Genomic DNA, 11779 nt, shown 5'->3' on the forward strand with positions numbered 1-11779 from the left:
TTTTCCATGAAATCATGTGTTAATTAATAATCATAGAAGCTTTGTGTAGCGTGCAATTTCATTAAAAACCTAAACAAGTGCCAGGGTGTTATGTTTAATTCTAACATTCGTTGTTGTTGCCTTGCTCAGAAGCAAAACATACCTTTCTTTCACTTCTGTTCGAAGCCTTTCCCTCTTACTGTCCTGCTCCCTATTTTACCACCTCGTGCTTGGCCGTCCCCGTGTGTGTATTTCAGAGTTTATTTACACACCTCCCCCCCCCCCTGCGTCTTCACGAATGCATGTGTGTGCGGACCTGTTTTTGCGAGTCCCAGGAACTCACTTCCTTTGTCATATGCTAGAAGCCAATGGCTTAAAAGATTTATCACCAGCAGGTGTTGAAGTTGAAGAATCCTGTTTATATACTTAGAATTCGTTTTTGGCAAACATTAATGCATTGAAATGTTTGTCTTTCTCTTCCCATTCAAAATAATTTTCGAAGTCAAATATTAACGTCTCTATGCAAGCACATAAAGCATGAATATCCTACAACATTGTCCACACATTGTTTCAATAATTCTCAAATTAAAACAACTGATACAAAATGTGCAGCTACGTAAGCAAACCTCTTCTGTTTGTTGTGATAAAGTGTTATTCCAATGATTTTCTTGGAAGAACACTTCTTTGCGAACTTCTTGGCTTAATTGTGGCTGTATCATATTTAAAAAGCGAATGTATACTTGTGTTACTTTTTATGGCCAATTTAAATGTAATTAATTATAGTTCTCTGGTTGGATTATCTCTTTGTGTAATTTTTACATTCATTCAAAGCACGTTTTAAGTGGCCCAGCATTAATATGGCCCCCCTTCGAAGAAGAGGGGGTATATTGCTTTGCACATGTTGGTCTGTCGGTCGGTCCGTCCACCAGGTGGTTTCCGGATGATAACTCAAGAGCGCTTGGGGCTAGGATCATGAAACTTCATAGGTACACTGATCATAACTTGCAGATGACCCCTATTGATTTTGAGGTCACTAGATCAAAGGTCAAGGTGACCCGAAATAGTAAAATGGTTTCCGGATGATAACTCAAGAACGCTTAGGCCTAGGATCATGAAACTTGATAGGTAGATTGATCATGACTCGCAGTTGACCCCTATTGATTTTCAGGTCACTAGGTCAAAGGTCAAGGTCACAGTCACCTGAAATAGTAAAATGGTTTCCGGATGATAACTCAAGAACGCTTATGCCTAGGATCATGAAACTTGATAGGTAGATTGATAATGACTCGCAGATGACCCCTAGTGATTTTCAGGTCACTAGGTCAAAGGTCAAGGTCACGGTGACCCGAAATAGTAAAATGGTTTACGGATGATAACTCAAGAACGCTTATGCCTAGGGTCATGAAACTTCATAGGAACATTGATCATGACTAGCAGATGACCACTATCGATTTTGAGGTCAAAGGTCAAGTTCACGGTGACCCGAAATAGTAAAATGGTTTCCTGATGATAACTGAAGAACGCTTATTCCCAGGATCATGAAACTTGATAGGTAGATTGATAATGACTCGCAGATGACCCCTAGTGATTTTCAGGTCACTAGTTCAAAGGTCAAGGTCACGGTGACCCGAAATAGTAAAATGGTTTACGGATGATAACTCAAGAACGCTTATGCCTAGGGTCATGAAACTTCATAGGTACATTGATCATGACTCGCAGATGACCACTATCGATTTTGAGGTCAAAGGTCAAGTTCACGGTGACCCGAAATAGTAAAATGGTTTCCTGATGATAACTGAAGAACGCTTATTCCCAGGATCATGAAACTTGATAGGTAGATTGATCATGACTGGCAGATGACCCCTATTGATTTTCAGGTCACTAGGTCAAAGGTCAAGGTCACGGTGACCCGAAATAGTAAAATGGTTTCCGGATGATAACTAAAGAATGCTTATGGCTAGGATCATGAAACTTCATAGGTACATTGATCATGACTGGGCCCATATGGGGGGCATGCATGTTTTACAAACAGCCCTTGTTCAAGAAACACTTAAATGGATATGTACATGCCAAATTACCTCATCGAGACACATAAATTAATAAAAGTTTATGATAACAAAACGAGTTTATGGCTTTTTAAATGGAGCCATTAGGTTTGGTCAGGATACAAAAGTGTCGATCACGCTGTTACAGCGATTTGACAACAATGGTACAATGTTTTCGTACACAGAAGGAACGCTTAGCGTGATTGAATGCGACAGGAAAACGGTAGAAACTGTCGCATCTCTACTGAATAATTATTATATTAACCCCATCACGTGTAAGTGACTTGAAATAACTTTGGAGGATAACACATTACAATGTTAAACACTTTGAGGCCTTATTGTTTCACATGAGATTTTCTATTCTTTAAAATATCAGTTCTGGTGGCCTATATAAGAAGCAGAACTAATGCTTTTGATAACTTAAAACAGGTAAACTCAATGATTATTTCTGAGAAGGTTTGTAACATCTACCTATGGGTTCAGATGGAGTTGTTATTCCAAGTAAACTGATGACAACCGATGACTCGAAACGACAGACTCCAGACAGCCACGGACCTTATTCTTTCATCATCAGCACTGCCTGTTCATGTGAGCTGACCACAACGACGCAAGTTTCCTTTTAGTAAAATATTTTATTTTTGTCCTTAAAATATACATATACAACAACCCACACTAAAACATGTAGCCCGATATGGTGTGACATAAAGGCAGATTTTAAGTCATTGAAATACAACACAATCTGCTTGCTGGTATAAATTAATTGGATGAAATTGTTTGACCTAGTTTTGTAAACAACATGTCATATCAACAAAGTAAACTAATACTAATTGTTAGTTTAATAACTAAACAAGAGTGCCAAACTGTCACAAGATACGCCCGTTTGAAGATTTTGGACAACTTGATAACTTTACCATGACCCATATTTGTACTTGACCTACATATCACCTAGACACAACTTCTGACCAAATTTGGTGATGATCAAATGAAAACTACTTCAGTTAGAGAGCGGACACCATGCTAAACGGCTGAAATGCACTAAGTGACCTCGTGATCTATTTTTTGACCCGGCATGACCCATATTTGAAATTGACCTAGATATTGTCTAGACACAACTTCTGACCAAATTTGGTGAAGATTGGATGAAAACTACTTAAGTTAGAGAGCAGACACCATTCTTAATGTTTGAAACGCACTAAGTGACCCGGTGACCTAGTTTTTGACCCTGCATGATCCATATTCGAACTTGGCCTAGATATTGTCTAGATAAACTTCTGACCAAGTATAGTGATTATCAGATGAAAACTACTTCTATTACAGAGCGGACACCATGTTAAATGCTTGAAATTCACTAAGTGACCCTGTGACCTTGTTTTTGACCCGGCATGACCCATATATTGTCCAGATACAACTTCTGACCAAGTTTGGTGAAGATCGGATTAAAACTACTTCAATTAGAGACCGGAAACCATGCTAAATTCTTGAAATGCAATAAGTGACCCTGTGACCTAGTTTTTGACCCGGCATAACCCATATTCGAACTTTACCTAGATATTGTCTAGATAAAACTTCTGACCAAGTTTGGTGAAGATCGAATGAAAACTATTTGAATTAGAGAGCGGAAACTGCTGTGGACAATGCCCGCCCGCCAAGCCGAAGGTGAAACTATAATACGTCCCTTTCTTTAAAACGGGCGTATAAAAAGTAACAGAATCCGTGTGTTGATTCATAATGGTTTAAATTAAAAAAGAGATGTGTTTGTCAGAAACACAATGCCACCTACTGCGCCGCTTTGAATTTTTTTCATTTGGCAGGTACAGATAATTATCTCCCTTAAAAGCTTTTTACTTCCCTTGGATTTGTTTTTTTGACCTTTGACCTTGAATGATGTCCCTGACCTTGACCTTTCACCACTCAAAATGTGCAGCTCCATGAGATACACATTCATGCTGAATATCAAGTTGCTATCTGAAGCGACCTAGAAGTTATGAGCATTTTGCGAAACATAAACGGAAAGTGTGACGGACAAACGGACAGACAGACAGACTATCCGATCACTATGTGCCCACCTTCGAGGGCATAAAAATATATTATTAAATTCAAATGGTTTAAATACACAATGAAGGTCCTGAACATAATTGACTTTTTAAGTGAAAAAATTGTTTTTATTGTATATGTTCTTTTATAGTCAATATATATTTATTGTCACAAGTAGAAAGCATAATAACTTGAAATTTAACATATATTTTACAAACATAAGCATGTTTTTTTGTATAATAATTAAATAACAAAGCGGGCTATCTTAATATGTGTGGTAACTTGTTTTGTTTTTAAAAGTTAAACAAACATATTTGTAATTTTTCTTTTATATCAAACAATATACAAAAATCCAACATTTCTTGTTGATAAATCTTAGAAGTACCATAAGTACATGTAGCAGATGGATTTCATCTCAAACAAAAGACAATAACAGTAGCTTGCATATTCAACTTTATAATGAATATTGATGCAAACAACTACAAACATGTATAATCACATTTTTTAAACCAATATAACCAATACAAAACAAAATATAGAAATCGTGTAAAAATATGATACAGGAAATATATTCGTTGTATATAAATACTTTATAATTGATTGTTAATTTGCGCTGTATTACCAAGCTAGAACATAAATACATCTGTATTACTATAATTTTGGATTTCATAAATAAATATTTGAAAATAGAACACTAGTATGATAGCCGGGAAAGATCCAGTGCAAAATATCAAGAACTGTCCAAATGAAGCATGTTAAGTACTTTAATTCTAACAAAGGAGCAAGTAAAATACTTCTGACTTATGGAATCTCATGCATTCAAGACTTTTACTGAAACTTAAAGGAATATAATGATTACAGGCCCTGCTCCTTTTTGGTTCCTTTCAGTCTCTCTCTGGGCTCTTCAAAGCGGAAATGTTCATCTCTTGAAATGTCTAAAGCATGTATTGAGGTTTGAACAGGAAACACTTGTACCTAATCAATGCATACATTATACATTAAGCAGAAACAACAATTCCACACTTAACTGTTTGTATTAGTTTTGAAAATTAAGAGTAAGAAATACTTGTAATCTTGAGTTGTTAATAAAGATGTAAACAACAGCTTACGATGTGCACAAATTTAAGCTATAGGGCATTGTTCTAGATCTTCCCCAATAACAAAGGCATACATAAGTAAAAGATGAACATATATAAACGTACAGAGAATGCATTAAAACATTTTTTTACTAATAGAAATGTGATTGTGATTTTCTAAAAGAGATCAACCAACTTTTGTTTAACTATTATTGTATGCAAATGATTAAAATAAATTGCACAAAATGAAAATAAATTAACAATGAGTCATATAAACTGATCCCCCGAACGACATGTTTTGACATAGACTCATTCACTATATTTTATCATGTAAAAATAGAAAAAGCCATAATTTACTTCAAACTTGTCACATGTAACATTCCCTTTTTACTATCATATATATAAGGTCTTTCAAGTTAATTTTTTTAGTGAGATACAAAAACAATAACACAATTTTGGGACTATATATTCTTTAGTGGAAAAACAGAAAAAGGGCCTAAATCCAGTCAAAACACGCTGGAGCCTCAATTTCTTTTTAAACATTTACCTATAAATTAAGGTAATTCAACTGTGAATTTTCGAGAGATGAGTTCAAAATAAAAGCTTTAGAATGTGAAAAACAGACCGAGGGTAAACATTCTGTCAAAAATTGTCACAGCCAAAATTTCTGTTTTTAAGACCCTCTACACATGAAGGTCATTTAGCTGTTAAAAGAGCGAGCGAATCCACTTGGGAGTTAAAGAAAAGTTGAAAAGACAAGCTTCAACACATAGGTATGGATGCATGGACAGACAGGACTGTCAAGTGCAATTATTAATGCCTCACAATATGTGGGGGGCATAAAAATAAACAAAACTGAATTGTATTAATTCTAAAAAGGTTAACATTGTGAGATTCTTTCAGAGGAAATAAGATTTCATTTCTGTTTCATTTCAAGCATTTATCACTATTAAAATACAAATAGTTCTCAGTACACAACAAAAACCCAATGCTAGTGTATTTTAACACATACCATGATTGTCAGAATTGAGTATCAGTCTAATTGTCAATTTTAGAAATGTCTTCTAATGTTCTTGCTAGTTTGCAAGCTAAGCTATACATTATTACTTGACAAATTTATCTACCAATTGCTATTAAATCGATGTTATAAATGTACTAACGCTATCAAAACTTATAAACTAACAAGTTATATAAAATAATAAATAAAATGGCTGCATTTAATGCAGCCTTCTGAAACATGTGTTACAACCAAAACCCTAAAGCATCGAATGAGCCGGTCTTTGGGAATAGTTGACTTAATGCATGTTTGTAATTGTGGTCCCAGAATAGCCGGTGCAGTTTGCACAAGCAAATCAGGGTCGACACTTTCCACTCTTATTAATTTTTGTGAACATGAAGTTTCTTCAACACAAAAATCCATAATAAGTGGAAAGTGTTGCCCTGCTTGGCCTGTGCAGACTAAACAGGATTATTTGGGATGATACTTTACATGCATTTAGCTCACTTTTGCAAGTGATGGGCTTATATTCAATGTTTTATAAATCTTAAATAATATTCAAATAACAACAAAATTTTAAGAAATGATTGGTTAGTATCAATTAAAATAGCTTTAGAAAAATACATCAACTCATCTATAAGCTAGAAGGCAAATTCCATTATATATTATAATGCTGAACCATAAATGTCTGGCTATATAAGAGCTGTGTCATAGGAAAAAAGGTCTAACACCATATCCAGCATGTGTTGCTCCAGACCACCATGAACAGTCGGGTCAAGAGCTTCTCTGTATAGTCCGCCAAGGTTTTGTAGTCTCATAAAAGCACCAGGTATCTCATTACTCGACTGTGTAGGCTGCTCTGGAGCTACGCTGGCAGCTTTTTCTCTTAAGACCCATTTTCTAATGATGTGACTTATTTTCTAAAGGCAAAGCTACCGGCATTTACACTAAGCACCAAAAGCACTTCCCACTATACTGGGGTAACCTAAATTCACTTTTTGAATTGTTAAATGTATATGACAACTGTTACTGATCAGCCTTTTTAACTATCAAAATAAGAAATGCTTAGGTAAATGTCTGAAAAAAGAAAACCTTACATGACATGACCCTCCGCAGACAAACACATTTTTACAGACCAACAAAAAATGATTTTTTTTAAATCTTCCATAATGACCTTAGGTTCTCAAAACACTTTCGACTTTTAATAAATCCATTTAATGTTGGTTTTTAAAGATTATTACTTCACAACACTCAACCTGAGTCAAGTCATGAATAATACCAAAGTACTGGTGTACTTAATATACACAAAAAGGCCAAAATGAAATGCTGGTACATTTAACTTAAAATAAATGAGGTGCTCTCTGGGAAAAATGGGGCTTACTGCATGTGCATGAAGTATCCTTCCAGTTAAGACTGTTTCCGCACAGATTTATCAGGGACAATGCGTTCTGCTTGAAATGTATTTTTTGTTTGAAGGAAGTCTGTTGTTGCAGACTGCACAGGCTTATCTGGGACGACACTTCAGGCACACGCATTGAGCCTGTTTTTTTCAATGGAGGTTTAATATATATTTTACATGATTATTAAAGAAAATGAGATTCACTTCACCTGGTGATATTTGAACATTTGTAAAAATGTTATTATACATTTTAATAATTTAAAAAGTGATATGTTATTCTAAGTTTTACATTTTAAATATTGTAAAAGCATAATTGTGTTATGTGTACCATTCTTAATCCAAGCAAAACTAATGCAGGTGTTTCATTAAGTTTGCAAGTACTGAGTATGATTGCATACGGTAGGAGTGAAAATGCAATTTTTATTTCTACTTAAGCTCCAAAAAGAAGCACACATGTGTTGAAAACCAGGCTTAATGCATGGTTGTAAAGTATATTCCCAAATTAGCCTGTGCATTCCGCACATGTCAATCTTGGACAACATTTTCCGCCCGGATTTACATTTAGAGAAGACTCTTTTTACCAGAGGTGTCGCTACTGATAAGCCTGGGAAATACTTGATGCACATGTGTTAAGCCTGGTTTTCCTAGAGAGGAGCTCAATTATTGGTGTCAAAATAACAAGGAACATGCCTCCTGGGTCACAATGAAATTTATTCGATTGTAAAAATGAAGAGGCAGATAATTTCAATATTAACAATGACTTTAATATACCAAATACTGTTTACCCTGAACTTGATAATCGGATTACCACAGAAGAAATCACAAATGCTGTCAAATCGCTGAAGCGTAACAAAGCCTATGGATGTGACCATTTGTTAAACGAGTACTTTATTGAAACCATTGATATTTTATCAGGTCATTTGTGTGATATATTTAACACAATCATTGACTCGGGCTTTTTCCCCGAGCAGTGGACAAAGGGAATAATTATCCCATTACATAAGAAAGGTTCAACTGTTGATGTTAATAATTACAGGGGCATAACTCTTGTCAGTTGTCTATCTAAAATATTCACTACAGTTTTAAATAAACGTATTGAGCATGTATGTGAACAAAATAATATAATTTCTGACGCCAAATTTGGATTTCACAAGGGGCGATCTACAGTTGACGCAATATTTATTCTTTTGTCACTAGTTCATAATTATTTGTTTGAAAACAAAAGGCTTTATGTTATATTTGTTGATATGATGAAATGTTTTGATTCAATATATATAAATGGTATGTGGCTAAAATTGTATAAATCTGGAATACAGGGCAAAATTTTAAGAATATTAAGGATATGTATTCTAATGTAAAATCATGTGTTAAATCATGCACTAACTACTCTGATTATTTTAATTATGCCGTTGGCTTACGACAAGGGGAGGTAATGTCCCCATTATTGTTTTCTCTATTTGTTGAAGATTTAGAAATGTTCCTACAACAAGATGTTCAATCTGGTATACTTATTGATGATATTGTATTAATACTTTTGCTTTTTGCCGATGATATGGCCATTATAGGCAAAACACCTACTGAAGTTCAGTATCTTTTAAATAAGCTCTATCAATACTGTGATTCATGGGGTTTAAAGGTTAATGTTGAAAAAACGAAAATTATGTTTTTTCGGAAACGTGGAGGTTTATTAGAATCTGAACATTGGCACTATAATGGGCAAAAAATTGAAGTAGTTAATGCTTTTAATTACTTGGGGAATGTGTTTAACTATACTGGTAATTTTAATCTGAATCAAGAGCATTAAGTGGGTAAGGCGCTTAAAGCCATGAATGTTTTACTAAGTAAGTGTAATCAATTTGATTTAAAACCTAGAATTTATTGCCAATTAGTCGATGCCTTTGTTGGATCTACGTTAAATTATGCAACAGAAACATGGGGATATTCAAAAGCAACAGAAAGCGAAAGAATACACTTAAAATTTTGTAAAAGAATTCTAAATGTTAAACCTAATACTTGTAATGCCACAGTGTACGGTGACTTGGGTAGATACCCATTATATGTAAATAGGTACATCCGTATGTTAAATTATTGGTTTAAGCTAGTATCTACAGAAAATATTATTTTAAAAAAGGTTTACGAACAATCACTTAATAACTGTTCTAAAGGACACCGTAACTGGGTTTATCATATTAAGCTGATGTTGGAAAATCATGGTTTTGCAGATGTTTCTAATAACGTTCATACTATTAACCCTAAAGAATTTGAACATATTTTTAAACAACGAGTAATTGACACCTTTAAACAAGAATAGTTTGGTACCCTAGAAAAGAGCTCTGTTTTAGAAATCTATATGCAATTTAAACAAACGCTAGAGTATGAAATGTATCTGGATGTTCTCCCAAAAAGTCTAAGATTCTATTTTTGTAGATTGCGCATGTCGGCACATCCATTACGTATCCAGTCAGGTAGATATGCAAGGAATAATACACCAAGACAGGAACGACACTGTTTAATTTGTAACACAAACGATATAGAAGATGAATATCATTTTGTTTGTGTGTGCTCCAGATACCAAACAATAAGAACAAAATATATCAAAAGTAAATACTATATAAGGCCATCAGTTTATAAATATTTAGAATTACTTAAATCCAGTAACAGAGCTGAACTTATTAAAATATCACTTTTTATAAAAGAATCACTTACCATGCGGTCTGAAAATTTAAATGCTCGTGATGTATCGAATACAAATTAATGTTTGCTGATTAATTTATGTAAGGATACAAATGGAGCAATTATTGGAATTTATTAATTGCAGCAAATGTTATTGATATTTATTTCAAAATTGTTAGCTGTGTTAAAATAAACTTAGAGCAAATAATTGTATGTATTGTATTTATTTAAACAATTGTTAATCTCATGTGCATACATATGTTTTGAAAATTCAAAAACATATTCGATATTTGCTCATCTCCACTATAGAAATGGTATGATCATTTATGTTAACTTAACACCTTTTTCACAACGGTTGATTTTTTGTTGTTATGTTTTTTGTTTTTTGTTTTTTTTTCTCTTCACAAAATACGGAAATATGGATGTCTTAACATGTTGACATATTAGTTGTAAATATATGTGTTTAGACGATGCACTATGTGCAAGTCTTGAATAAAAACGTCTGTCTGTCTGTCTGTCTGTCTGTCTGTCTGTCTGTCTGTCTGTCTGTCTGTCTGTCTGTCTGTCTGTCTGTCTGTCTGTCTGTCTGTCTGTCATACATAAGTAAAAGATGAACATATATAAACGTACAGTGAATGCATTAAAACATTTTTTTACTAATAGAAATGTGATTGTAATTTTCTTAAAGAGATCAACCAACTTTTGTTTAACTATTATTGTATGCAAATGATTAACACATAAATTGCAAAAAATGAAAATAAATTAACAATGAGTCATATAAACTGATCCCCCAAACAACATGTTTTGACATAGACTAATTCACTATATTTTATCTTGTAGATATAGGAAAAGCCATAATTTACTTCAAACTTGTCACATGTAACATTCCCTTTTTACTATCATATATATAAGGTCTTTCAAGTTAATTTTTTTAGTGAGATACAAAAACAATAACACAATTTTGGGACTATATATTCTATAGTGGAAAAACAGAAAAAGGGCCTAAATCCTGTCAAAACACGTTTGAGCCTCAATTTCTTTTTAAACATTTACCTATAAATTAAGGTAATTCAACTGTGAATTTTTGAGAGATAAGTTCAAAATAAAAGCTTTAGAATGTGAAAAACAGACCGAGGGTAAACATTCTGTCAAAAATTGTCACAGCCAAAATTTCTGTTTTTAAGACCCTCTACACCTGAAGGTCATTTAACTGTTAAAAGAGCGAGCGAATCCACTTAGGAGTTAAAGAAAAGTTGAAAAGACAAGCTTCAACACATAGGTATGGATGCATGGACAGACTGGACTGTCAAGTGCAATTATTAATGCCTCACAATATGTGGGGGGGGGGGGGCATAAAAATAAACAAAACTGAATTGTATTAATTCTAAAAAGGTTAACATTGTGAGATTCTTTCAGAGGAAATAAGATTTCATTTCTGTTTCATTTTAAGCATTTATCACTATTAAAATACAAATCGTTCTTAGTAAACAACAAAAACCCAATGCTAGTGTATTTTAACACATACCATGATTGTCAGAATTGAGTATCAGCCTAATTGTCAATTTTAGAAATGTCT

The 11779-nt window shown here is 33.8% G+C and overlaps 1 long non-coding RNA gene across 1 annotated transcript; it reads left to right on the forward strand.

Moving 5' to 3' along the window:
• The first annotated feature begins 5843 nt into the window (after positions 1–5843).
• LOC127855091 (uncharacterized) lies at positions 5844–11571 on the forward strand. Its single transcript, XR_008037348.1, has 2 exons — positions 5844–5907; positions 11483–11571. It is a non-coding gene; the product is annotated as an uncharacterized LOC127855091 (long non-coding RNA).
• The last annotated feature ends 208 nt before the right edge of the window (positions 11572–11779 follow it).

This window comes from Dreissena polymorpha, chromosome 13 (assembly GCF_020536995.1).
Source record: "Dreissena polymorpha isolate Duluth1 chromosome 13, UMN_Dpol_1.0, whole genome shotgun sequence".
NCBI lineage: Eukaryota > Metazoa > Mollusca > Bivalvia > Myida > Dreissenidae > Dreissena > Dreissena polymorpha.